Source organism: Oreochromis niloticus, linkage group LG16 (assembly GCF_001858045.2).
Source record: "Oreochromis niloticus isolate F11D_XX linkage group LG16, O_niloticus_UMD_NMBU, whole genome shotgun sequence".
NCBI lineage: Eukaryota > Metazoa > Chordata > Actinopteri > Cichliformes > Cichlidae > Oreochromis > Oreochromis niloticus.
In genome coordinates this window covers 23,634,236-23,662,073 of record NC_031987.2, presented here as the reverse complement: position 1 = coordinate 23,662,073, position 27,838 = coordinate 23,634,236, and the positions used below count along the sequence as shown (strand labels likewise).

Below are 27,838 nucleotides of genomic sequence, written 5' to 3'. Positions count from 1 at the left end.
AACCACCTGACATCACAGCTTAGTGAAGTTTCACAGCCAAACTCTGCCAGAAGATCCACTAAAGTCAATCAACCAGGTGATCACGTTTGGCAGCATCTCAGATGTAGAGAGCTGAGGCATTTGGCTAGCAGAAACCCCTTTTGGCTTTGAGTTTCCCTTAAGCTTGCAGGAATTTGCAGGCGAGCAGTCCTCCATGCTTGATCAAAAGTGAAATGATTAAGTCACATAATCTAACAACTTTGTCAAAAAGAACTAGGTTGAAATACTTTATATATCTGAAGATACATTAAGATTTTCCCTGCAGTTTCCTCTTGGTTCAGTCTTCAGCCACTGCTAAATACACGAATGTGAAGCACTTCACATGCTGTCAATCGACAATAAATGATTCACAACACATGAAGATATAAATGTACAATTCCACCATATATAAATTTTTATGTTAGAGAAACATCATATGTCCATGTCAGATTATGAATCTTTTAGCCAGCGCACAAAACACACAAAAATAACTTTTATAAGAGCAAATTTAAAGGAAAAAGTTGGAGAGCTAAGACTGACCGTACTGAATAGTACCTCTGTCTCCATTTCAGTGTTATCTCACAGAATCAAAGTCCAGCACAGCAGTAGTAATACTCTGCTTAATTCATCCCTTTTTATCCTGTCACATTACAAACTCGCACCGTGAGTATTTGATGGGCAGCTCTGCCTTTTCACTCTCTGTGAAAACTAAACTCTGGATCCGAGCAGCAGATCTTGGTCTAAATACAGAAATGAAAATAATCATAACAGGACACGCTGGAATCCAGGAACCGTTTATATGAGGTCATTTGACCGCATACAACAAACCTACCAAACAATGCTCTCAGAGTTACAGTGAGGCAACTGTATTAAAAAGCCACCACAATCATGTTATTTGGCCTGTGGCTGAACACAAACATGTTTTCTTTTCTTTTTTTTCGTCCCCAGTATAACTGTGGTCATATTTTCCCTACAGAATAAACCAAATTAGTGGCAGGAAAATCTGATCATGAGCGCTCATGTTTTTGTGCAGTTGGAGTTGTGAATAGAGTCGTGTAGTTATTGAACACAATCTGGACAGTTTGTATCTGTCAGGTGCACCTTTTTATCTAAAGTGTAAACGTATATGTTTATACCCTCTGTATGCCTCGTCTTGTAACCATAAATCAAAAGAGACATGCTCAAATAGTCAAATAGCGGAGCTATATTAAGGACTTTTTACATTTTTTTTTATAGTTGTAATAAACTCACATTTATTTGAATGACACAAACATCCCTTGTAATATTAAAAATCTAACTTAGCCATTAACTATTTTGACTGGTCAAGTTTGTTGCCAGACAGAAAGTATAAAACAACCGCCGAAAAGTCTTTCCAACACGAGGGAAAACCTGAGCTCACTGATAAAAATTAAAAAAGGAACAAACGGCGTCGCTAAGTTGATTTTCTGTAATCCAGGTTTTAACTGTAGTGTGCTGATGAACACAAAGAAACACACACAGAATGGAGCCACGGCTCTCCCGTTCACCTTTTATTATTGAACTCGTTACAGTCCTCTTGGCCCTGCTTTAATTAAACCCTATTAGCTAGTCAAGGTTCACTGTACACTAATACTGTTACTCTGATACAATTTGGCCTCTGCTTTTAGCTTTAGGAGTGTGTAGCTACCTTAATCAAAATTGTCAGTTAAAATGAAACTACAGCTCAAGTAATTAAATTTAATTGGATCTTGTCACTTTTTATGCTGGCGGTGTTTTGATCCGTGTTGAGTGTTTGCTGCCCGCGCTTCATACTGAGCTTTATTAGTCTGTGTCCTCGACCTTGCCAGGACCGAATGCGCATAGACCCGGTTGAAGCTGGAAGTGCTTTGAACCTTGAACGCTGGATGAGTGCAAAAGAAACTGCTGTAATTTGGCATTAGATCATTAGTATTTCTAGGTAATATCTGGAATTGCCTCTGCCTGGTCTTGCACCAGGTTTCACTGCAGAGGAGTGGAAAGCAGGTTAGAATAATTCTGTTATCAAGCACCTCAGAAGAAAAACACAGATCAGCTGTTTTATATAACAGAGGTGCTTTTCCTGGTTGCAAATTAGTGGTAAGGAGACGAGTGTGTCTGCGCTGGATTTACTCATTATGAATCCAGCCTGTAAAGTTTGTACATAGATTTTCTTCATTGTGCTTGTAATGGAAGATCAATCGCTTTCATTTTTAATTTTTTGTTTTACAGTATATTTTCACAAATCACTACTCCACTTGCCGTTTGTCTCGCAGCAATCAGATGTCTCTTGGAGGCGAAAACAATTCCTGCTGTCATCTCCTTACATTGCACCTAAAGCAGAGATAGCCTACAGCCTACAGAAAGCCAAAGGTGGAATAGCTTTCCTGGAACGCAGGGTTCGTGGCCAGATTTTTGTGTTGCCAGAGGAATGAAACGTCTAAATGGAGTGGTCAGGATGGGCTTGGCAGTGCTGGAGTGACCTCTCAACCTCCAGACTTGGGAGAATATGGGAGGAATTGAACGCGCGGGCGTTCTACCTAAGGCAGGAGCGGCAAATCTTTATTCACTGAGAGCTGCTTGCTGCTAAAGCACATTCCCTTTCAATCCATTAGAGCGCACCGTCCCCTTCCCCTTCATCACACAGTGCAGCCCTTAATTTGACAATGACAAAGAGCCACTTGCAGATTTTAAATTTCATAATTTTAATCTGTCAAGTCTGACATTTAATTAGTGGCTTCCTAACCTGTGTCTGCCTCGCTCTCTGAAGGGCACCGTTTGTTCTGAGAGCGCTGCGCAATCTCTCAGCAAAGGAGAAGAGAGAGTGGATTAATATATATGTACATTACCAGCTGCTGCAAAGACAATACAGAGAGGGAGGCCATTAGGGCCTAATACAGACAGATGAGGTTAATAATATTTGGGAAGTGTTGCTCTATTAAGCAGAGCACTGATTAAGACCTGAGTGGGATCCCCCCCTTCACGAGGCACTGATTGGGAGCCAGGCTGTCTTTTGTTCTCCTGCTCCCAGAAAGAGGAGAGAGGGAAAGGGTTGCAGAGGAAGAAAGGACAGGAACAATGTTGGCTGACTTTGTGTTCCTCCTGACAATGAGGACGGGCGTAATGAGAATCTTTACAGTCCTGGATGAAGGTTTATAGAAGTCCAACGCCCACTGATAACTTCATTACAACTACCGAGCAAACAGATGGAGCCAGCTTTGGGAATCTTTCAGGTTTCGCTCTGAAGGAAGAGCTCCGTGATTGCTTTCAGTCTGCACTTGATTTCTTTTCTTAGTCACCGCTACATAACGTCGCCAGACTGACCTCATTAATTTATTCCCGTTATTATGTAGCTTGAAGTGTGGAGATTTGGCCCCTGGTTGAAGTTTGAAATTCTTTCTCCAAAAAAAAAGAAAGAAAGAAGCAGGTTCGGTGTAACACTATTTCACACAGACAGCTCTGCTGGAGCCACTATTGATTTTCAAATCAATAGAAAGTGAAGGGAGATGGGGTGGAAATGGCTTGGAATTGGGCTAGCAGGGAAAATGTCAGGAGCTCCAGGTGTGGGTATAGCATACGTTTTTTTCTTTCTTTTTTTGAAGCATGTCAGTGTTTAACTTTTATTATCATAAGCCTTTTTTCATGAATTCAATTCTTCACAGAATTTTTGAAAACTCAACTTATCTTTTGTTTTCTCAGCCATTCATTAAGACAGAAAAAAAGTAAAGTGGCGAAGCTGCCGTTCACCATTAAACTAATAAACGAAGAGGCGGATCAATAAATACTGACTGTGTTTTCAAACTCTTTCTAATTACTCACCACTGCCTATTGTGTTCTTATTGAATTGTCTCTCTGGCAACAGGCCCTTCTGCACCTTCCAACACGCAGCGAGTGCTGTTGAGACAGCAGGAGAGAGACAAAGGACGGGGAGGAGGGGGTCCGACTCGGTTGATGCAGTGGTGAGACAGCGAGAGGAGTGAGGACGTCTTCCTGGGGCCCACTAGTGGTTGCTCCTTGCCTCTGCTGCTTCATCTGAGGGGCAGAGCAGATGACAACCATGAGGAGAGGAGAAAGATTAAAGATTCAGGGATAGAGAGAGAGAGAGATAACCTCAGTCTTTTCTCTCTGGACTTGGTCGATGCTCACACCACAGGGAGGAGAGATAATAACGAAAAAGACAGACCCACCTGTTTAAGCCCTGTAAATCATGTGTGTGTCTGTGTGTGAGTGAATGCATGTCTGTACTGCTCAGTGTGTAAATCACCCCTTGGTCTAATTGGTGCCTAATAATACTCTCATTTCCTGTGTAGATGAAGAACAATGTATTGGGGGGCATATGGGGTCCGTCTGGAGCTTCACACACCAGTGGCGTGCAAGACTGGAAGTTTTGGTATGGCTCAGATACCGAGCAAGGACAGGGCCGGTGTTGCCGATACCAATAAAGCAGCTTATGTAGGGGAGAGCAGTGTGTCTGAACACATTTTAATGACCACCGTGATTCACTGTGATTTTTACTTTCCACAATTAATACTACCAACTATACCATAAAACACCTTTCAGCTTTTCATGTCTTTTGAATCTGGATTTTTTGGGAGGAAAGTTGGAGTGTAAATGCGCCTCTTGCGTCTCTCAAGCACTTTGGGTCAACTTTGTTAAATGTGCTTTAAATAAAGTAGATGTAGAAACAAAGTATCGATTATCTGTTGGGCTAATATCAATCTGATACCAGAACCAATGTTTATACTATCAATACTTGGATCTTTGTACCTCGGTGTACCCTGCAGTTCATGTGCAACTTTGTCTGTGTTCATGTGCGAAATTAAGTACGTGTGTCTGTTTGTGTTCGACTTGATCACCGCTTTCCCTTGACAGTGCTCATAGAGAGAATTAGAGAGCTGGTGAGATAATCAGATGAATAAAATGCAGCCGGTAGCTCATTACAAACCCTATTATTCATTAATTAACATTATTAAAACGTCTAATAGACCGCGGCACTCCTCCCAAGCCCCCCTGCCTCTTTTCAACTAGGTCCCTGCTCCGCGGTCCCTCCCGTTTCTCAACATGAAAAGAATAGCACATCAAACGAGGCCTGGTTTCAATGTGTTGGGGATTTGCAGGTGTAGAATCGCACACACACTGCGCAGGGGATCCGCTCGTCGGTCGCGCCGCGCTCCATAGTCTTCCACTTCGGCCTCGCTGTGACACACGCCGCTCACCCGTGCCATAACAAACTCCTCATTAGGAGTGGGGAGAGAACTGGGCCGCGTGCTCCCTAATTAGGTCCCCCATCTAAAACTTTCAGTCTTCCCTTCATCCCTCATCCTCCCTCCCTCCATGTCCCTGCATCACAGGGAAAAAGACTGCTGACATTTATGGAAGGCTGTTTAATCAGCTGTATATGCAGGGGTTATAAGGGAAAGTTTAGGCCTGTGATATGTGCATACAAAGGAAATGTATTTCTTTAGCACTCTAAAGAGGTTAAGCTCTGGCAACTGTCAAAAAATGTTGCGACCTATGAAAAGTCTTTAGTTTTATCCAGAACTCCCCCCCCTCACCCATTTTTCATCGTCTTAGTTTGTAGTTCATGCATTAAAATACACAAATTCATCCACGAGATGCACAAATGCGGCCGATTAATTTGGTTACATTGCAGAGACCAATATTCAACTCTGAGGATAATATCTATCAAAAGTTTTTAATTGTGTTCGGTGAGAACCAAATATATTAAACATGCATAATATATACATAGATATGTGTGTGTGCAGCAAGATGGGGAGAATTTCTGTCCCCAAAAATGTAATGATTATCATGCATATTCAAATGTCCAAACAATACACCTTAGTTAAACATTAATATCATAATTTAGATACAATCCGTTTAATGTGTCCAGGAAAAGAAGTATTATTCCTCATTTTGTTCTCATTATTTTCAAATAAACAGGACACTATGTGCGGAAAACAGGGAGCGAACAGACAAATGATGAATATGTAGAAACTCTTGGAGATATTAGCGGGCTTTAAACTACATCCTCTGATTACTTTTCTGCTTTTAAATACTTGATGTTCCAGTTGTACTATGACCTTAAACAAGATTTTATTGGAACACAATATCCATAACATTAGGGGAGTCTTTTATCATGCTGAGAGGGACACCGCCTCCTTGTATCCTTTAGTGGAGTCTTTGCACATTAAATTACATTAATATTTCTATTTGTGGCGCCATATTCACATGTAACGCAATACACCACATGCATATTGTATAACACTAAACACAAATATTTTCTCTTGGGAGAGTTGATACTATAATACATTTTTTTTTAACTGAATTAATTTCTGAAACACGGGCTCAGACGTGCGTATAGATATATGGACGTATACACAGCAAGTCAGAGAGACAGAGAGAAAAGAAATGTTGGTGTTTATAGGGAAATGATTTCCTTTATCAAAGCAACTTTGAAATTATTGGCCTTATATTAGCATGGCGACCGCTTTCCCGCTCTTAATCTCTAGTGCTTTCTTCTCACTCTCTTCCTCTCGCTCACGCTGAGTGATGCTTCCTGACAAGTAAATCACAAAAGAGGTGGCATTTCCCCACGCCGCTGAAGAGCCAGCATCCTTCCTTCAGCCTCCTTCTCTTTCCTCCCTTCCTCCTCTCCTCTCCTGATTAAATCTGCTGCTCCCTGTAGGATTATTAGGATTCTAATTCAATCTGAATTTCAGGAACTTGTTTGCTTGGTTACCTGTCACAGCGTATCAGCTTGTCATATTAGTGGTGATCGTTGGCTCTACCTAATCTGCTTTAAACAATTTCATTGGGTGCTGGTCTATAAATCATTCCGTAATGGGATTGACATGCGCGGGCTTAGCTAGGTAAACAAATCAGCTTTGTTTTATGTTAGGCAGCAATGAACTTGGCTTTATCAACTTCCCATCGATTCACACACACCACAAGGTCAAAATCTCTCTGGCTGCTCATCGGGGAAGGGGTGGGGTGGGGGGTGGTTAGTAGGGGTCAGCACTTCAGCAATTAGAATATGTATCAAATAGAAGCAGAGGAGCCCATCGCATCCTCCTACCGCTGTTGCCTTTCTCCAAAGTGTTAATTTATTTCTTATCAAAGTAAAGGCATTTCAAAGTAAAGCTTCGCAGCATTGGAGGGGAAGTTCTCTTTATGGGGATTTAAAAGAGAAAATAAAATGAGTTTGTAGTTTATTGACGGGAAGTCCCAAAGGCTGCTTAAAAACTCATTAACTTTCAAAACTAATTCAGACGTGTTGATTAACATCTAAGGGTTTGATTTATTTATTTATTTATTTATATTCCTTGCAAAAGATGGAGGATTTTTTTTCTAGGGCCAGTGTTTTTGCTGACATGCTGTAGTAAAAGTCCTCATCTTGACCCGCTTAGAAAAAGTTGATTCAAATAGAACTTTTGCTAATCATATCACAGTCTCAGCTAGGCTTATTTTGACAGCACTTTGAAACTATATGCTGTTTCAAATTTCACATAAGTGGGATTTTTCTGTTCCAAAATATCTTAACCTTCCCAAACTACTGTGTCACAAAATCAAACAGCTGATTCTGGTTAAGTATTCAAATGCATAGAAACTGTTGTATTATTATTTTTTAGGCAGCTCAAGAAACATGACAGAGGTAACCAGCGCTGCACATTTGGTATGAGGTGCTGTGCAGGGACTTTGGCACGAGCATGCTGTGAAGTCTGCAGGAAATGGGTAGCATGAACCATGTCTTTTGGAGAGCGCCCCAAGTGATCTGACCAGTACAAAGACAATTACAGATATGAGGCAGAGTTAAGGAATTCTCCAAATGTCCTTAAGAATAAAGGCATATAAATAGAGGGATTTGACTTCTTGTTGCTTCCCTTTCTCGAGCAGACAGAAAGCAAGAGAAAAGGAATGTAGGGGGGAGAACAAATTTCACTGAGCTGACCTGTTCAGCAGCATGTCATGGGATCTTTTCACACCAATACATCTCTCTAATGCAGGCAATTTCCTGCAGCTTTTCACCCTAAGAGGGGGATTTGACCTCTGTGGCTAACGCTTAAAACAAATTCGAATGTTTGCCAATAAGGAGGGATTAAGTCTGCCAGAAAAGGTGGGAGAGAATGGGAATGTCCTCTTTGCCATTAACAAACATGCATTTATGCATGTGTGTTAGACAGAAGCGCATCTATCTAAAAATATATTTTCAGTCAAATACCATACATGCATGTAAAAAAGATGCATTTACCATAAGTCTCCAGTGTCAACACGACTGCTCTTGGAATCAAGGGATCGGGGCAGCTAAGAGGTTGCAGGGCATGTTTTGAATGCACATAAACGGATGATATAGTCTGTCAGGTTAGTTGCTTTGTGGAAAAGTGGGGGAGCTTGGATGAATATACATCTGCCAAAGTGGTTGACAAGTCATCTGGAGTAAACGCAGACGTGTCAAAAGCCGTGCATTGAAATTTTGGGGAAAAGCCTTTTGTGTTTTGATATTTGTGTGCAACATTTTAGAGAGGGTAAACTTTCACCACTTGAAAACCCTCCAAATCATAGCTGGCACGTTGAGGATAATCTTTCCAATTACCCACGTCTCTGTTTCTGAGTGTCTTAGGCTCTTAGCCTTGTGATTCCTCTGCATCCAAAAGCTATGCGCCGCTGTTGACAATGAGAGGTAAACAAGAAGGGGGGGGCGACTCACCAAATCCTCCAGAGGCCTGGAGGGGAAGCCACACACCCCAAACTCCTTTCACTGTGAAAAAGCAGCTTCCTTTAAGGTTGTGCTCAGGAGAGACTGACAGCAATTACAGCTTTCTCTTCCCCCCACCCTCCACCCCACCCCAACCTTCTCTAGCTAGGAGAGAGCCACATGATGGGAAACCACGAGAAAGGAAAACCTCCCCTCCTCCGCTGTCTTACTTTCTCAGAAAGAGACATTTACCTCCACCTCTCGGTGAGGTGATGATTGTTTACTTTGAGTGATGTGCTATTATGACAGTTCAACAAATCACTGTTACATAGTTTTGTGGCAAATAGTGGAATTTTAGAGTAATCCCATGTAAATTATTAATCCTTTCAGGGGGAAAGTTGCAACACAGAGGCATACAGCACATCTCGTACACACTCCACCCTGACAGTTGCACTGCTGTGCCAAAACGTTTGACAGCCTGCACTACTTTAGATTTGTTAAGAAGACAGTGGGGCTGAGTGTGAGCCCGATTCAAAAGCTGATCTGAGATCCTTGCTGCGTGCCGTGTGCACTATTGTTGGCTGGACTGCATGGCATTAAAACACGGGAAAGTATTTTGGGTTTTTTTCTTTGTACAATGAATGTTTCATTTACACAGTGTGCATCACCGTGAGCCTCGTACAAACTCCAACAAATAATCTCCCAGTGTATCATATATCATGTCTCTTTACAATCTCAGAGATGGTTACTTTGACACTTTTATTGGTCAGAGAACATTGAGAGTCCATGAAAGATGATATGAGAAACAAGGTAACGGAACAGTATAAGAATGACTCACTGACAGCTCACAACCATTTTAAAACTAGAAATAGATCCACAGTAACTGCTGAGATGTATTTGCCTCTATTTTTCTCCACTTGCCTCCTTCGTCCCTGTCTCAGCCTCCTCCCCTTCTTTTGGTGGTCAGTGCAAGGATCACGAGGTGAAGAAGAATCAGAGTGGTACACATATTACTCTCTGTCTCGTTCCATTCTTTTCTGCCGGTGGTTGACAGGGCCTGTCTGGTCTAACCCGGGTGGAAAGTGACTCTAATTGTCATCTCAACAGACAAGATTCTGCAGCCATCCTGGAGGCATGGGCAAAATATACTTAGCTACTTTATCATTTAGACAGAACCCAACCATCGAGGCACCCTATTGACATAGACTTTTATGCAAAGATAGACTTTTTGAATTGGCAGGTCACGTCACCCGCTCCTTAGCATGCATACATAATGAGAATAAAACCTTTTTACGTCCTGGCTGAGACACAAGCATCTGACAGGTAGGGTTTGGAAGTTCAAGGCAATGTATATATTCCCTGCCTCATCTCGTGGACCTGGGCTGGTTATAGAAGATTGTGTTAGCTCAGAGTAGAGAATTTTACCAAATGTTCAGTGCTCAATAGCATTAGTCTGAGCCTGACGTTGTGTCGTCTCAACAGTCCTTTCCCAATGGAAGCTATCAGGCTGGAATGTATATGCAACTATAGGAAACATTTTGAGCAAAATAAAATAAAATAAAATTAAAACATATAAATTAATAATGATATCCAAAGATGAAGCTATTAGTGTTAGCTATGGCCAGTGTCTTGGCTTAGCATGTTAGCATGCCACTGGCATTCAAAAGCAACATTATTAGCTATGGCCAGCATCTTGGCTTAGCATGTTAGCATGCCATTAGCAATCAAAAAGAACATCATTGGCAATGGCTAGTGTGTTGGCTTAGCAGGTTAGCATGCCACTGGCATTCAAAAGCAACGTTATTAGCTATGGTCAGCATCTTGACTTAGCATGTTAGCATACCATTAACAGTCAAAAGGAACATCATTAGCTATGGTCATTATCTTGGCTTAACATATTAGCATGCCACTAGCACTTAAAAGCAACATCTCATGGACACCTTGAATGTTCATAATCTAGCATTTCAAATATTTTACTGAAGAACCAATACACATAACCTTCCTTTGGCACTACAGGAAAAAACACAGACAGCCACCATAGCCATCCTATGCGAACCACGAATTTATGTACACAACTGTCGTCGACAATTGCTGCTAACATGCCTTGGACTCCTTATGTCATATATCAAACCGACAAAATGTTACAGATTACCCTTGTTTCAGTTCCCTTTTTTTTACTAGCTTTGTTTCCTTTATTTTCCTCCCTTTCCTACAGGCTTCAGCTGTTGCCCCCCACCCCAAAAGGTGAAATTACCCAGCTTTTGTATGAGGCACAGTCAGCCTTTGAATGTTGCCTGTGAATGCCTGTGGGCCTATAAATGTGCTATGCGAGGGAAAGAGAAAGTTAAGCTGTCCTATTGAATTGATTGAACATTCATGAAACTAAAGTGCGCCCTCCCTCACACCCCCACCCCCTTCTCACATGTGGAAATGACTTCCAGACATCTCCAACGTCCCGTATGGAACACAGCCGTGAGGATCCCTACCTTACAGTCAGGTGCTGAGCTGTTGCCCTGAAGGCACGATTCAATTGTTAAATCTCTTATGAATAGAACAGGAGGGTTCATTTTACCGCTTACAACCTTCCACGTCCATGTTTTGACTTTGTTGGTTTAATTGCACAATTATTTTACACACTATCTTATTTTTTAATCATGTTCTGCCTCGCTGCTTTTAGTTACATAAAGAAGAAAAAAAAGTCTAAAGAAAAAAGAGCTTATAACATTTTAAGTTTTCAGTTCCTCAGTTTAAAAACTCAGTGTCCTCAATGTTTGGTAATCACTTTGAAATGTTACAGGCATACATTATATTGACTGATTCCACTTTTATGGGGCTCTCTCCATTGCACTTTCATTATTTAATCAAAATGCCTTATTGCTTTTGCCCGACAATACACTTAAACCGAATGAATTCCAAGGAGTTCTCATTTTATGTCAGTGCCTGTATATCGTCAGCCTCAAAGATGGCAATATTGAAAGCAATTTTCTGTGTATTTAGGGGCGAGTCAAACAATTTCTGGAACGAGAACTAATCAAAATGCATCAACCATAATCAATAAAAGTGAGATAAGTTGGATGATAAGACTATGATGATGAATTATACCCATTTTGCTTTCTCCAATACTGTGGGAGTTGTGCGTGTGAGAATCCGCACGCGTGCTGTCAGATGAGCGCGTGTCATCGCCGTGCATCATATCACCAAAGAGCCCCTATGTAGCGCGCAGCCCACCAACAGGCCGCATCATACCCCTCTATTAAACCATCCGACACCCAAAGGTTGCAGTCACAACCACAAAACAACAACAGCTCAGACAGCTGTGAGACCTAATCATTATTTGGCAGAAGTAGCGAAACCATGTCAGAGTAAGCCCCCAACATCTCGCTTCCCAGTCACATTTGAATCATCTGCAATTAGTTTTGTTTTAATAACACTCACAATTAAAGGTCCTCCGGTTTGCATAATTCATGACACGGCAGCGCTGATGTCAGAAATCAAATGCAACAAATTAGAAATAACAAGTTTGAGACACTGTGATTCAATTAAGATCCGGGGAAACATTGGGCCATGCATAATTGAGGGGCCGGCAAGGCAAGACTCATGTCAGGCCTGTCAGCCCCGCTGCAGCTATTGGATTTGGCCTGTCACACACACTCAAATCAAGCCTGTAAAAATTACAGGTTACATTGATTTCTTGATTTTATTTGCGAATGCTTGTGAGTGGGTGAGCTCGTGCATGCGTGCGTGTGTGCACATACGCTTACATGTGTGTATAATTGGTTGTGCATGCACTGCGTGTGGGTGTGCTCACATGTGCTTGTCTCTAAGAGTGGGATATAAATCAGGTGTGGGAGACGATCCAGGGGTTGAGAGCCGAAGCCACATCTGGAGCTGCAAGTTAGAGCCGGCTGAGTCCTTTAGATGTTGAGCGGAGCTCCGGCGAGCTGTGGGCACACGCACGCGTCTCGCAAACCGCATGATCATCGCCATTTCTTACAGTTATGTTTATAGTAAAATCATCAGAACTAGCACTTCCATTCAACTCTGCAGCAACTTACAAAATGTGTGCCTTTTGGACCCATTTGTGTGCACGCATGTGTGAGTACAGTCCCTGGATACAGCATGTTTGAGACTTTGAAGGTACCTTGCATACTGTGCCAAGATGCAGATGCTGTGTTTATTCACCACATTACGCATCAGCTGCAATAATAAATAAATACACAGTGGCTCACAGAGGAGATGACAAAAGTTAGCGCAGAAGAGATATGGATGTGTATAAAAGTGTTTTCTTTACTCTGTGTGTGAGTTCGTCATAACGCACATGGATATTAATAAAATCTGGGAGTTGTTATGCTTGGCTTAAAGTTAACTTTGGTTATGTCACTAACATCAGGACACATCTGAGGACAGCACAAGCCTAGGTATGCAGCAATCTCATTTTGGCTAGATTTCCCTCTCCATAGGCACTTAAGCAGAGAGAGAGAGCAAGTGTTGGGCATTAAATGAGCTCTCAGTTATGAAACACTTACGGGGTTTTAATTATCGGGGATTGTTGAAAGCAAAGGAAATAGAAAACAAAAACTCTTCTTTGTGAGTTTAAAAACACGCTGCTTATTTAATTAAACGATAGCACCCACAGCTCATAAAGACCTCAGAGTTAATAAGATTTCCTAAGGACACCCACATTAACACAGGCTGCTGCTACGCTTTTGATAATCGGCGTTCTCGATGTGGCGTTTGGCAAAGTTGGAGGGGGGGCAGTCGGTGCCACAAAGCAAGAGCTTTATGTGTGCGCTTGTGGTAATTTTCAAAAGTGTCACTGATGTCACACTTCATTTTAAGATATCAATATTGCCATCTGAAAAGGGACCAAATCAAAACCACAATTAGCATGTCTTCCAAAGCACTTCCTGCAAGAAGTATTTTCAGATTTGGATCTCGCTGAAAGGCCGCTGCTGCAGGAAGGAAACATGTGTTAGTAAACTACCAGATGCAGCCACACGTTACTTTCAGAGTCAGTAATTTCTGACTGAATAATCACTAATGACTGAGGACCAATAGCTCCCCGAAGCATCATCTTAATCTCTCTTGTGACTGGCTAATTGTAGCCAGACACACTAACCTCCCTGTGGCCTGTGTCCTGGCTCTAACCCTGGCACTTCTTTTTCTCCATTTCGGCCTCTTGCTTTTCTTTTCTCGTTCTGTTTTATCAGCCTTTGCTAAGTTGACCCACTCCTGCTTTCACTCCTTCTCTCCCTCTCGTTTTTGCTTCATCCCACTCCCGCCGACTTTCCTCAGCTCCGACAACATATGGGAAACTTTTCCAGGGTGATTGCTCCAATCTGATTAAGGCAAGCTGTATAGCTGCCATTTATCGCCGCTGCTGCTGCGAACCAGCAAGCAGCTCTGACGTTAAGGTCCTCGCTTGAGCTGGCCGTTCTCAGTCCAGACTTATCCATTAGATCCTGTTCAGACTCCTCCAATTGTTCTAACTGCCAAGACTGTACCATGAATCAAAACCCCTGGCAGACATACAGATCTCTCTCTGATCGCACAGTTCAAAATAATGCCATGCCCACTTAAAGCTAGAGTGGTTTGCGCTCAGTTAATTTAAAGTCCAAGGGAAACAGGGCTGGATATGGAGGAAAGGAGTGCTAAAAAAGGAGAGAAAAAAAAACTTACATTACATTAATGTAGTTGGTTTGGGTTCAACAAAAGGGGGACTTGGCCTGAGGAGCTGAGCGGAGAGGGTTATTAGAGCATTTAGCCATCTCCAGACACAGGAGAGAAATGAGCCTTGTGGCCTTTGTGTTATCTAATCTCGTTTGCATTTCCTTTCAGCATCATGAAAGAGAAATGCAATAGGGTCCTGATTGTGTTTGTTTGGTGAAATTCTCATTTAGGGCTGCTGTGGCTCTGTGCCTCCACCAATAATTCTCTCCCGGCTGTATTTGTGTGTGTTTACTAGCCTTATGGTGGCGCGTATAAGTCTGTGGAGCGCTTTGAGACGACAAGAAAACAGCAGCTTTACAACAGTAGCTTTAAAACTACATGTAAGCTGAAAAATGAAGGTGAATTTATGCAGTATCACCACTTGGTTCTCTGACATCCGAGCGGCTCGGTTCATATTTCAGAGTGATTGACTAGCGGAAGGAAAGCACGTGCCCGATGACAAAAGAGACGGGAAACGGACATAGAGTGGATTTGACATGATGAGTGCCAATGCCCCCATTGATCAGTACCATTGACATCCCTTCTAGAACCCTGCAAGGTGGGTTTGGAGTAGGCAGGCAGCTGAAGGTTACAGCTCGCTGTCACAGCACTGTCCAATCACATTACACATCATAACGTCTGAGAATCTGCGTGCCTTCCACGCATGATGGACAGATGACAATCATCCCTCCCTCTATTGTTTCTTCCAGTCGCCTCATCTCTGGGATACGTGTGTCTGAGATTTTGTTCCCATTTATATCTTTAAAAAAGTGTCAAACTGTATTCATGGTAAAAGTGTCGAGCTGTAATATCTTTGGTATCAAAACTTTCACCAACTTAATGAAGATTAATAGCTGTATTTTGTTCACTTTTTGGCTCTGAATTTGCACAGAGCTGTTGATTTATAGCCAGAGGTCGGACCGGGAAGGTGCTCGCACCAGTAGCCAATGGGCTCTTTGTGTTTATGATGAGGGGAGAGGATGGAAAGGTGATTTAGGCAGACAGCAGGTCTGCTTCTTTTCAGAGCAAACCTCCAGCAGACAGGCCATTAACAGAGGTGACAGAGAAAAACAGTGGCAATCGCTTTGATTCTGATTTACACCACTGCTGAAAAACCCAAACAAATTAGAGGAACAAAATAATACACAGGGAGAAATAAATCACATTAATGATTAGGCTTTGAACGACAGTCGGACATGAAAGCGAGTGGCGGCGGGGGCATCTGGAGGAGAAGATGGCAGATTATGAGATGATATTAGGAGCTGTCTTCAGAGAAAGCCTGAGAACAATCAGGCGCCAGCAGTAACGAGGAGAAATTCTTTGTTCTTCTCTCCACTCAGTAACTAACATGTTGTTATTCAAGTCAACAGCCACTAGAACCTCGTTAGTAGGCCAAGCAGCTTACTGCTCATTAGCCGACAAAGGAATGATATTCATTGACAAGAAATGCAGCTTGTGGAGCTTTTTGGCAATTGTAGAGTACAAGAAAATGGCACATGCAAAGTGACACAGAACATAGAGCCTGGACTCAAACTATGAGGATTCTTTTATATATAGGACATGCAGTAAAATACTGCATTTGTCCTCTATCAGTGAATAATTGGAGATATACCAATAATTCTAATGAGCATTTCATTAAAACAAAGGCAAAATTACACACACATAGAGCTTGTGTTGTATATTAAATTTATTGTTATGTTAATATTTTTTCTTAAATTGAACATTGTTGAAGGTTTGCAAGTAATTGCTTGGTAATCTATAAATGCAGACAGATTACATGTTGCATAAAGTCTGAATGAGACTCGACTCAACCGGATGTATTCTGGTTACATTTCTACAGAACAGTAAATGTAATAGTTAAATACACATTTCTGTCCGTGTAGACAGCAACAGATATGATGTGATTTTCGACAGTTTATCATAGTTAACTGACCCCATTTAATTGTAGGCTGTTAGCCGGCAGACTCAGACGATCTCATTTGCGAGATGAATTTGTCTTACAGATATTACAGATGTAAAACAGATATTCACAAAGTTTCTTTTTGAGGACGTACTTTGCAGTTGAAAAAATGTTAGAAATCACAATACTTGTTATTATGATAATCAGCATATTACAAAATTACAAATTGCACTAACATTGTATCATGCATGAAGTATTGTGATAATATTCTATCATGCTGTGTCCGGATATTCCCACCACTAACATCCATCTATCGCTGTCTCCATAGTGTCCAAGATAAGATATGAGTATGTTAAGCACCTTTGCTTAGGAGGCTTCCAGTGGGCACTGTAGTTAGATCCCTGAACCATGTTAACTGGCTCTGATGTGGGAGAGCAGTAACTCTACAATAAGCCAATCCTGAATAACCAATCTGCTATCATGTACCACAGGCTTGATTTGTTCCTGTGGGGCCATCAGGAGGAGGATGCTTGGAGTTCTGATGCTTTGTGGACTGGGTGGCAGTCAAAGGCAGACGCCATGGTGTCCAATCCCTTAGCTGTGGCGCTCTCATTTCAATTTTATGATCAAATATATAAGATTTAAATCTATTGAGGGATATGCCACGTATGATATACTGACATAAAACTGTTCTTGTAATTAACTTTACTTTAGCTCTCACTGCGTTTATAGGAAGGTATTAAAATTTGAAACAGGGATAAAAATGACATGAGCAAAACATTTACAGACTGCGCCATGCCATCTTAAACTGCTATTGAGAGCAAGCGAGCAAACACTTGTTTTTAAGGATTAATTTGGAGTTGAATTATATTTGCTAAATATAAAATCTCCACTGTGTTCTCTCCTGCCTTCAGGTGTCAGTCTCAGTGGTTCGTCATTACAACTGACTCATTTTAAATGAAACAGATATGATCTCCTGGTAAATGGACTTTTTTTCAAGTCTTATTGACCACTTAAAGTGCATTACAGCAGAGGACTGAATCACTGACCCTCCAATTAGCGGAAGACCTCCTGAGCCACTGTTATTATAATTAATATAATTACAACAAATTACAGAAATAGTGCTCAGATTATGGAAGCGATGTTGACCACAGGGAACAACCAAAAGGGACAAGAAAAAGCTGCAGTGGCATCAGTGCTGGGAGCAGAAGTAAAGTGCTTCAATCAGAAAAGTAACAGATGCCTCATCGGAAAGTTGGGGCTGTGCTGCTCAGAGCAACATCTGACCTGCTGATAGACTGCTGCTGCTGTAAACGCTGTGTGCTGCTAAGTGAACTGGTCCAGGCATAGCAGTTCACTGCACTGTGGTCCCACTGTGACTTCCAGATGACAGCACTAATGGATGATCCCGGGGTGCAATCATCTCTATCCCTGCTGCCTTGTTCAGCAGATGGGCTATAATTCCAATTCAGACCTCTGAGACTGAGAGCTCCTTAATTCAGACATGCAAAAGTCATTAAACTTCTTACGTATATACTCCTGCTGGAGACCTATGATTATATAATTTCAACTGATGTTAAGAAAAAGAGCCGTCCTCCAAATACTTTCCTACAATTACATTTGACAGTTGGTCTGGAGGATTAAACCTAAGATCATGTTTGCCTCCATCTGTGTATCTATACTACTGTATGAGTATGTTCGTTTACAGTCGCTGGAACAACCGCGTTAACAGAATTAACCGCAACATCACAGGATAGCCCAGCAGCACATAACCACTAGCAAGATCCCAGCATGCGTGGTACATTTTTTTCTTTTTCTTTTTTTGTATGACTCAGATCCCAAAACACATTATTTTAGGCATATAGACCTCAAGTGTGTAACTTAACTCAGATACACAGAATACTGGCAGAGAAATGTCATGTTTCTGCTTACTGTCAAGCTACTCTACCCATTCGGCCAACATTTCTTCTCCAGCTTCTCAAATATACCGTTAGGTAACAGTTACCAAAGTTAAATGAGTTCAGGTTGACTGATGGAGCTAAGTTCAGGCTAGCGCCCCTCTGAAACAGCAGTGTTTCAAAAAGAGCAGGCGTAAACTTCAGACTCCGTCTCACCGCTGCTGTTTTTTATTTTTATATTTGTTTTGATAGTGAAGCATTTAACCTTGGTAGCTTAGCTTAAATAACCTTAATGCATGATCACTAGCCATTTTGGGAAAGAGAATTTAATGGATTCAAGTTCTACCATTTTTTAGGAGGATTAATTACATTGTATGATACCTTAATTCAAATAATAATTAAAGCGAGTTGATTAGCACACCGCAGCAGCACACTTCATGACCTTGACCCACATCCCAAACCAGATGTTGAATGCCTATAAAATATAAGGATGTTTAAATGTAACAGATAGTGGGAGATGATAGTTCAATTTCAACCACAAACATGTTTCCACACTCCGTGCACAACATCTGATCCAGTCTTTGTTGAGAAGTTGACCTTGGCAATGAGCTAGTGCAAGATGAGCTGACCTGAACGTGTTCAGGGATTTAAGCTCTAAATGCACAGATAACAAGTGGTGTACGTCCACCTGTGATTGACCTGCGCGGGTGTCTTACTGTTCAAGCATCCAGCCACAGGGGAGCTCGGCTGCAGCAGAGCCTGAACCCTCTGGGGAGCAGGGTAACAGAATCCCAGGCTTATACAGATATCTACACAAAGGACAAGCTGGCGCTGGCAGGTGGCCCCAGCATAGATAAGTGTGTTTTCTGTTTTGGGGGAAAGGAGGCGGGGGTGTGAATGAAGGAAAGACTGCTCACTTACTGGCCTGTTTCCTTCTGAGAGTGATGATGCCTCCCGTGGGCGTAACACGCAAGGAGGTGGGACTCTTGAGTGTACTGTAGACATGCTTATGTCTGCGTTAATGCATGAGAAATATTTCTCCAGCAAAATCCTGTCATTTGTCCACAGGACAGCATAACAAGTTCTTCAATAAAGAAAGAAACAAGCTTGGTATATCGAAACAGATCAAAGTTAACGACGCAGCTGCTAACATGCACTTACCTAAGATACATCAAATATTTACAGGGCTATTATAGAGGTGTATGTGCATGTAACACACGTGCTGTTACCTTCAGAATGAACAAAGTCCTGTACTTATAAAATGGGGTTTTCCTACATGCATTTAAAAGGGTGTGTTTACACCCAAACCATCATCTTATCCTAAAACTAACAAAACAGGATGCAACATTTATGCCCATTTCTCTCCATGGAGTTAAAAAATTGAAATGATAAAAACTAGTTGTGATAAAATAAATGCGATGGACTTGTCATTTTATTTCATTGAGTCCAATCTTACTGTATTACTTAATGAAGAATACTAAATGTGAAAAATAACAGACTCACAGGACCAGTGCTTTGCTTTTTCCTGCTTAGCAACTCTACTGGCAGATCAACTGTTTGATTGTACCCCTTCAGTCTCTTTCTCAATCATTCCACCCGTCCCACTATTTAAACACACTCATCTCTCACTGGAGCAGGCTCTGACAGCAGAATTTGCTTTTTTTGCAGTGAGGTGACTTGCAAGATACACAAATAACACAGAGGTGCATTTATGGTATTTGTATAATCCATGAAGTGAAAATTAGGGACTATTTAGATGAAAGGCAATTAGACAATTACAGCTAATGAGGCCAATCCTTTTCTTTCACCCCAAAGAGTCCACAGACTAATTATCAAATTAAAGAATGCTTCTTTTCTCCCTCTGACCCCGCGCTGTCGTAAAGGGAGGGTGCTTTGGGAAAGGCAAACATTGGTCTACTCTGTGGAGGCCGAGGCCGGAGAACAGGCAGGCAGCATTTAGAAAGTGATGGGCGTATTAATCACTGCTTAAGCTAAGACAGCTTTATGGTCTGCCGGGCAGGCGGACACACACAAGTGTAGAAGCATGAACAGACACTCTGCTACTCGGTCAGTTATACATCATGCAGGACTGTGCAAAGAGGGCCAACAGCCAAACAGGAAACATGGTTGTAGCCACAGGAAGTGGAGCAGCTCATATGACTAGCAGACCCCGCTGGTGAAACTTCCTACTCTAAGGAGCTCAAAGAACTCCACCTGACGTGCACCAAGACCTTCCAACATGTTTATTTATCCACAGTGTGGAGCTAAACAATCACTATGATACAACAGTAGATGGAACAAAATGTGATAAGAAACAATTGCGGGAGTTTCCTCCAGTCAAGATTCATTTGCTCTCCTCTGCAACCGAGCATCTGTTGGATGCTTACTCTGACTAATCAAACAGCGTCTGTTTTCTCTCTCAGTACTTGGAAAGCTGATCAGCTTCGATGGGATACCAGGGAAAATGTTTCCCAGTGTCCCCCTTAACATGTCTGTTGCCAAGTGGTTCAGTTCCTTTACGGTACAAAGGGTTTAGCTCCAAAACGGCTCTCCAAAAAATTTCACGGTCTGTTAATATCATCCCTCAATTAGCTCTAATTTAAGTCAGACCATACATTATCCCCTCTTCCTCCCCCTCACCACCAGCCCCCGGACTGGCGTCTCTTTTTTTGCTGTCTTGAACTACAGCTGCACCTACCGGCAACCGAGAGGCACAATCAGAGTTCGGCTCAGCTCCTTGTCATTCAGCTCAATCTAAGATGATGATGATGTTTAGCTGGATGTTAGTGTCACAGTTTACGTATGGAATGTGTATCAAAAATTAAGCATAAATATATACCATTTAGTTTTGCAAGTAATTCTCCCTTGAGTGGAATGAAACAAGAATAAAACCTGTAGCAAAGCACGACCCCTTTCACATGAAAAGCCCAAGCGTCACAGAGATATCACATTTCCCCCAACACAGCTCACGAGAATCAGTTTAACTGCTACTTTTCCTTCGTTTTCCCGCTTCCCACTTCAAATTCTTTATCACATGTGAAGTCATTTTCTGCCACCCCCGTTTTACTCTCTCGTGCAAGGTTAGGATCAGGGGTCAAAGGTTGAAGAGAAGTTCTTTTCACATCGCCATGCCTGCCCAGAGCAACCCTGCAGGTGCAGGCTGTAACAGCCACCTGTCTCCAAGGAGAGACCTCTGCAAGAAAAAACAAAAATGCTCCCAGATGCCCCGTGCTCAGCGCCAGTGACTGTCCCAAAAACGCTTCTTGTCATCGCGTCTTTGCGCAGTACTTTTCCAGTGGTAACAGCAGACAGAGGGGTTGATGAGAGTTCACAGCCCCTCCTCAATGACAGTAACTCCTCCTGTCACCTGCTTTCATATGGCAGGGGTGTTAGTGTATGGTGAGAGACTCCAGCTGACACTTTTGACACGGCTGGACTTAATGAGGACTGATGGGAGGCTGTCAGCAGAGTGACACATTAAGCAGCTTTGTCACAGATCAGCCGGTGAGTTTTATGCAAAGCCAGGCCTTGCGCTTACTTGGAGATGACCTTCCGAAGTTCACTAGAAGTCTTGCAGATGCGGCGCTGGGTCGAGTTTAATTTTTCAACGATGCCACGCAGAGATCGTCGAGCTTAACGCGGCCCCAAACGCGCATGCACACACACACCTTTAGACACACACACACGCTCTTCCTTTAAATTCACCCGAGGAAGTTCAAGTGCAGAAGAAAGCATATGATTTTTAAGTACTAGGTAGTCATTAAAGTTTAGACTCAGAAAGCCAACTCTGCCTTACACGTCCCTCTCGTGAATATTAAAGACGTAAAAACACTGAATGTGAAGTTAAGTTTGTTAAGGTAAACAGAAAAAAATTATGCGGTTTGCATGAGAAGAAGCTTTGGGTATAAGTTCTGTGGCCTTGCTAAGTATGTGGGAGCTGGGATGATGGGAAATCTTTAAGGAACCGGCACGAGGAAAAAAAGAATGAGAAGGCTGGAGTTTACCTCTGTGGGTTTTATTTATGTTTTCTGTATTTTGTCTGAAAAAATAAACTCAGTGACTATATTTTATATTCAACTAAAGTCAGTAAAAAAAAGATGCGCTTCAGAAACAATTTGACACAGCAACTTTTTAAAAATTAGACCTCAAATTAAAGCAGAATTTCTCAATTTATACGTGTATTTCCTGTGGCAATATAACCAGGAAACTCATCTAATAAATCTAAAAATAAATTTGCAAATCAAATCTTAATTTGTCAAATACTAATGTAACTGTTTACTTCCAGCCGCGACATATTTATAACAGTTTCGTACCTTCATTCATCAAATGCAGATGTTAACCTTTTAAACACAGGCCTCCTCAGTTCCACGCAAGACCCTTTAACATCATAATTCTTGAAAGTCACTCCATTTAAACTAGAAATGTGGGGGCTCCGTGTTGTAGCTCCTTAAAACAGTCGTATATTCCCATCAAGACTAACATAGAGTTATTTGCTCATTTGTCTGAATTGTAAGAATAATTTGTGTGAATGTGCTTTTATACCTCCCCAGTGATCCATAAATCACAAAGGGCTCTTTGTGGCCCACCAACATATATATATTTTCCCTTTTGTTTAGACACTATAATCTTGATTCATAGTGTGACAAATCTACTTGCAGAATTTGTCACGGAGTCACTTTAGATATATGTTTTGACATAAATTTCCTTTTAGCCAGAGCCACCACCATTCCACTTTGATGACTTTGGTGATGACCTGAGCCCCACAGACAGGTCTGACGCTCATCCGTCCAGCGTGCTATCCAGAAACACAAAGAAATCATGAAAAAAAAAGGAAAGTTCTTGTTCAGCTTTATTTGCAGTTGGTGTCAGAGAGCAGTAAGGAAGTTGCGCACCTTCCTCCAGGTGAAGGAACAAGTAAAATATTGTGTTACCTACATGGTAGCTAAACCAGCTTCAACAATGCACACCTTATAGTGTATGTATAATATACGGCTCTATTATCACTGTTGTTTTTGCTTCTTAGTGCAACTGCATTCAGAAGAAGTTACCAAATTCAGACATTTTCAGTCATTTAGTTTCCTTTTATTGTACGTGTGGTGGATACTCTCGTGTTATGCTGAAACAACTGCAATTCTTTTGTTGAGAATGCTTCGATCAGAGCAGCTTTAACGACTGTTTAATCACCCGACTCTAACAAGATGCAGCATTTGCAGATGTGTGCGTTAATTCCTTTTAGACAGTCCTCTTTGTGGTTTGTTTGAAGCCCCCGCCTCGTGCCATAAATCAGCCTAAACATTTTGCAGAAAATTAACATCTTTGCAGAGCTGTTACAGTCTACTGTAATGCTACCTACATTTACTCATGAATTATATTTTGAGTTCAGACGACCACACATCAGGACTTTACTTATGCATATAACTGAAAAAAGCATCTTTATTTGCATATTATGCTTAACTTGACTTGAGCAACATCTAACAAAGCTGATAATACTCTATCCTCGCTGATGAGTCACTGTGTTGGGCCCTTGGAGAAGACACTGGACTTACTTCTTCTCCAGTGCAGGCGAGTTGGAAACTATCATCTTCTGTGCATAGTCGTGTGTGTGTGTGCATGAGACTTAAAGACAGAAAAGTATTTCGCTTTAGCAGCAGGAGTGGGAAAACAATTGTCCCTGACTGATTTTCCCCTAACCCTATAATGAAGCCCATGTGTACGACTGGCCTTTCAACAAGCTGCAAATCTGTGCGCGGCCCACTCTCCACTTGATTAAAGCAACAGCCACTCACCTGCTCCTCATTAGCCTGGACCAGGAACAGACCCGGCTAAATAAGTTAGCACCTGTATGTTCCAGTTCGGCATGCCTTCTACATATATGTAATATGTGTGTGTTTTAAGCTGACAGCCTTATAAATGATGGGATGGATTTAGCCGCCGTGATGCTGCTGCTGCTGCTGTGTGTGAGAGGGCGAGGAAGAGAGATGGATGTGTGGAGGCAAAAGGGGGCTATGTGTGGAGAAGTAGCAGGGACATGTTCTGTGTTTTGGGTATGTTGAGATAGATGAGGGACTGGGCTTGGAAACACTCATTAGCCATAATCATTGTCCCTGAAGGGGAGCAGATGGTGGCAGGGACAAAAGAAAATAAAAATTTGTTTTCTATAGAATTATACGTATATGAATGAATGAATGCAAGAAAAACACACACAAAATGACCCAAAGATAAAGAACACAGCCATCAACAATAGTACCAAGGTCATTCCAAAAGTGTGTGCGTGTGGGTAAACAAAACACAGTTCATATCCCGGTGTAGATGTATGTTGCGGTAAATGTGCTCAGACATGCTGGTCATTACAGAACAACCCTAAAGGGCATTGTGTGGGATGGGATCATCAGAGTGCTGTTGTGTTTCTGTCTGGTTCCTGGTAACCAGTGACTCCTCTGACCTCTGCCTGCTCTGAATGGAAGCATATTAACACTCCAGGCTCTCAGCAACATTTAACCAATTTGGTAAATTATCTGTGAGGCCACTTTTATAGGACTTTCTTATTATTCAGAAGGCGGGGGAGTAGAGAGAGAGAAAGACAGAGGGACTTCATGAAGGGATATGGGCACGCAAAGTCTGCTCTCATTTACATACATTACCAGTCGTCTTCTTTCCCAGAGTCCCATAGAGGAAGCACCTGTTAGCCTCTCGCGGTCTTCCTCCTCAACCCCTCTCTCGCGGTTCTTTCATCCCTCCATCGCTGTAGCTCCTCAGCCTCGACCTCCTAGAATCACCCCACAAGCAGGTGTTCTCAGTCAAAATTTTCCTCACAGCCTGCGTAGAGAAAAATGCAATGAGAGGAAAGTGACCAGGAGGCCAACATGGCCCTTGCATAGGAAGGGGAAGACTTAGAAGCCTGGGCCCCTCCGGTGGGGTAACACTGAATCCAGGTGTTTGATACTATCACTTCTTATTTACCACGTGCGGACATACAGTTGTTCCCTGGGCTTCGACTCAAAACAAATTGCTGGAGTGGAGAGTTTGTAAAAGAGCTGTCTGTTCTGTCGGCAGAGGGGTTAAAGTTAATTTGATCGGGCATGTGTACTCTGGGCGAGGAGCAGAGAACATCTGCATTCAGTGGCATGGCCCCATTTGTTGCAATTTTGGGTCTCATTTCCATTTGCAAGAGAGATAACTGCTCGCATATGGAAGCAATAGATAGAAGAGGTCAATGCAATTTCTTTCACTGGGGGGGCTGATGCAGGGAGAAATACCCTCATGCAGTAATCTCAGTTGGCATAGGAAGAAACAAAAATCTGGGGTTTGGGGAAAGGAATTCCTTTCAGTGCAGTGACTCCTTGATTCCTTTACCAGGCAGTAAGTATCCCACACCACTTCCAAACACTCCAATCACTCCTATTATTGCTGATGGGATCTGGGGACATGATGTTGTAGGTCCCATCCGTGTTCACGCGCTTCCTAGTAATGGTATCTCAAATCATATGTAGTGATAATGAATTAAAAATATCCTATTCAATATTCTTTTCTGATTCCAATTTCTGATGTTTTTCCAAGTGTGACCTGCTGATACTGATTTTAATTCTAAAAACTGTAGCTAACAGCATATGTAAGCAAAAATCTACTTTTATTCATTGCAAAATATATTTTTGTCATGAAAAACAAATTATCATAGACTTTACAATTTCTCCCAAACTCTAACAACTCTCACTTAAACAACAAAAATAAAGTCTTTTTTTATTGGGAAGAAAACATTAACTCAAAATGACTTCCTGCGCACCAACCTTTAGCTACTATATTTTACCATATCAAACAAATGCAGATTCAGTAGATTTATGTAACATAACAAATAGAATCAGTTACTTACATCATTTTCTAGTATGTTTATAACTTTAACAGTCAACAAACCTTTTCTGTTTTTTCACTCACTGTAATTTTCCTCATAACTGCTTTCATTCTTTGCTGCTAACTGCTAGCTTTAGCTTTAGCTACTTTGCCTTTGTTAGCTTCTTTAAAATATCCATGGTCAGCTGGGAGATGTCTTTTTCAGTTTGCTGTTATGAATATTTTTGTGATGGTCCAGTTGAGGTTTTCTCTGGTGAACTTTTTGTCTTCACTCACAGTATAGATCTTCTACGCTGATGGGATGTTAGCATGTGGCTATGAGTCAGCACCACTTTGCATAAATGTTGCACGTTCACGAAATTCCAGTTCCAGGCCAATTGATCAGCGCATCTCTAGTTAATATACTGCTCTAATATCTCTTTCTGAGAATAGCAGCTTTAATCACACGGTAGCCATGCACTTTATCGTGCTTTATTGCCTAAAATGTCTTAAAATAAACTCATGGTGTATTATCTAACTCTTTAAAATCATGATTTAGAAAATACATTTATTAGAAAACTGTTTACTGTAGTCATACAGTATATTCACTAAGAACTTGGGTCATTTTTCTAAAAAACAGTCTTTTGTAAGCCAAAAAGTTCCCCCCTTACTGGTTCAAACAAAATAAAAACAAAAACAACAAAAAGTTATGTAACCATCATTCTCATACATGCACAAACAAAAACCCATCCATCCACGCTGACGTCTGCCCTGATTAGACTCTAAAATAATAGCTTCTGAAAAGCTTTAGCCGCTTGAATGTAAACATATGTTGTTTTAATGGCACTTGCTGAAATGACTGATGCTGCCATTACTCTTTTGAGGACAGTTTCTGACTTGTGATATGCAATGTCGTAACTGGTTTGCTGTGATTGTAGCAAAGTACAATTTCCAACAACAGGACTGTCATTTGTGATCGATGTTTTCAGTTCTCTTTCCTTTTTGGCGATGTTACGTGAAAGCATAGCGGACGCACCAAGAGGCGAGTTTTTTTCTTTTCTCCAAAGCAAACCACTGTACTGGTCAGTCATATTGATTAAAGATGCAAGTTGAAAAACATATCAAATGCCGCTACAACATCATAAAAAACTCTCAGTAGGCATCTTAAGACTGTCTGTTACTCACTGGAGTTTTTTCCCTGAAAAACTGCCTAACTAATGGAAAACTCTGGGCACAAATTCCAGACATCATTATGTTACAGACGATAACTTCACAACATGTCGCACAATAATCAAAACAAGGGCCAATTTAATCTCCATATACTGGATGATTCCAATCTTCCCTTTCATAGTAGACAGTCTAAACTCAATATACTCAATCCATGCAGCTCTGCAAACCCCTAATAAGGCAAGTTAAACCCCGAGCTTGCAACTGGCATGAAGTCACCAGAGAGCAATTACGCTTTAGCTTGAAAGTTAGCGAAGGACCAGAGGAATGTCTTTTTCCCCCTGTAATGCCAGGACTTTGGAGACTAATCTAATTGAGAGTCTTTTTTGTGTGTGATTATTTATGATTAGAAAGTGTTAGTGGAAAATCTGGAGGAGATATCTGGAAATGGGGAGTGTTTGATGCAGATCAGTGTCGTGCTGCTCTTCCTGATTAATTATGTCCGGAACATCTAATGGCTGCCTCCGCTACGGACGGGTTGCTTTTCACAAGACAAAAGCCCCCAAACTTTTTAAGGATTCTTTGAACTCAAAATGGTTTTTTTTCTTTTCCTTTTCTTTTCTTTGCTGTGTTTTT

General features: G+C 41.6%; 1 long non-coding RNA gene across 2 annotated transcripts in view; it reads right to left on the bottom strand.

Moving 5' to 3' along the window:
* The window catches only part of LOC112844113 (uncharacterized), a 46,872-nt gene extending 20,441 nt beyond the window's left edge, over nucleotides 1-26,431 (bottom strand). Inside the window, exons 1-3 of one of the 2 annotated variants that reach the window (XR_003216711.1) lie at nucleotides 26,141-26,407; nucleotides 24,848-25,027; nucleotides 3,832-4,044 (exon numbers count right to left, since the gene is read on the bottom strand). This is a non-coding gene — a long non-coding RNA (uncharacterized LOC112844113). Of the gene's footprint in view, nucleotides 1-3,831; nucleotides 4,045-23,482; nucleotides 23,828-24,847; nucleotides 25,028-26,140 lie in introns of those variants that run through there. The other variant, XR_003216712.1, reaches the window with a different exon arrangement.
* Between the last annotated feature and the right edge of the window lie 1,407 nt (nucleotides 26,432-27,838).